The 1,479-nt window shown below is 45.0% G+C and overlaps 1 pseudogene; it reads right to left on the bottom strand.

Annotated features, from left to right (window-relative positions):
- LOC116095986 overlaps positions 1-1,209 on the bottom strand; it is a 2,374-nt pseudogene extending 1,165 nt beyond the window's left edge.
- Positions 1,210-1,479: the final 270 nt, after the last annotated feature.

Genomic DNA, 1,479 nt, shown 5'->3' with positions numbered 1-1,479 from the left:
ATAGCAGTGTGGAAAGAAGTCGAGGCACTGTTGATTTGATGCTCTAACCGCTGGATTCCTCCCTGGAAAAACATGAAGAGGGAAGAGTTTGGGTAAGCAGTCACCTTTCTGAGAAGAATTGCCTCAGGTTCATTGAGCCCCCTTGGTTGTTTTTGCTGTCCAAGGCAAAGAATGGGCAGACCACAGCAGGGCTAATGTAGCTAAAGAGGCCTTCTTGTCCTTACTTTCACTTGCATAAGTCAGTGAAGAAAGGACCTATAGGTGGTCTCCAGAAAACCCCAGCAGGTTGATGATTTTGAGGAGGTTTGGGAGCACCATGGGTATGCAAAGGTGAAAAGGGCCATATCCAAATCTTTCAGTATGCTGAGGGACTCCTCAGTCACCCCTTTAGCTACAATGTGGTTATCATTTGCAGCATCAGAAAATAAAGGATCTTATGTCAACTTTTTCTGATAGTGCTCATGAGGGATGTTGATGACCACATAGCACTTATTCTAAATCTTCCAGGCTTTCCTAAGGATCCACCTACTTTTTATGTAGGCCAATGACAACTCTTATTTCACAAAGCAAAGAACAACCAAATAAACCTGGCAGTCAGCCATAATGATTTGCCTCTGAAGTTGGTTGACCATTGAGGGGGTAGATTTCTGGGCATCAACAAATTTTTTTTTGAGACAGGGTTTCTCAGTATAGCCCTGGTTGTCCTGGAACTCACTCTGTAGACCAGGTTAGCTTCAAACTCAGAAATCTGCCTGCTTCTGCCTACTGCTCTTCCAAAGGTCACGAGTTCAAATCCCAGCAACTACATGGTGGCTCACAACCACCCATAATGAGATCTGACGCCCTTTTCTGGTGTGTCTGAGGACAGCTACAGTATACTTAATTTTATTCTTAATTGTTTCGATTACTCCAGCCTCTTTACTCTCACACAGCTGTCCATAGTCTTTAAGTCATCGCACGCCTACTCCATTTTCTTCTCAAATGTCATCATGGTGTTCAAAAAGCAGATGAAGATGGCTCCAAAACTCACTAATGGACTATGATTTCTGTATTGTTTGAAAAGTTGATCCAACTCCCTGAAGTGGTTGTTGAGAAGCATGTTGATGCCAGCCAGGGCTAGCTCTGTGTCCTGCAAGGGCACTGCTGCCTTGTCTGTGTCCAGGTCGCCATCCTCCCTCCTCCACGCGGCTGTTGCTCCAAGCCAGCCATGGGCTACAAAAGGCCCTGTACAGGCCTAGTCAAGGTGCCAGAGGCAGCAGTTTCCATATTCCTCCAAGTTTCTATTTATTTATTTATTTATTTATTTATTTATTATTTTATTGGATATTTTATTTATTTACATTTCAAATTTTATCCCCTTTACCGATTCCTCCCCCAGAAACTTCCATCCCACCCCAGTCCCCTTGCTTCTATGAGGGTGTGCCCCTACCCACCCACCCTCTCTGGCCTCCGCACCCTGGCATTCCCATACACAGGGGC

This window comes from Mastomys coucha, chromosome X (assembly GCF_008632895.1).
Source record: "Mastomys coucha isolate ucsf_1 chromosome X, UCSF_Mcou_1, whole genome shotgun sequence".
In the NCBI taxonomy this organism is placed as follows: Eukaryota; Metazoa; Chordata; class Mammalia; order Rodentia; family Muridae; genus Mastomys; species Mastomys coucha.
The sequence above is the reverse complement of the archived record's forward strand: the minus strand, read 5'-3'. Positions and strand labels throughout refer to the sequence as shown.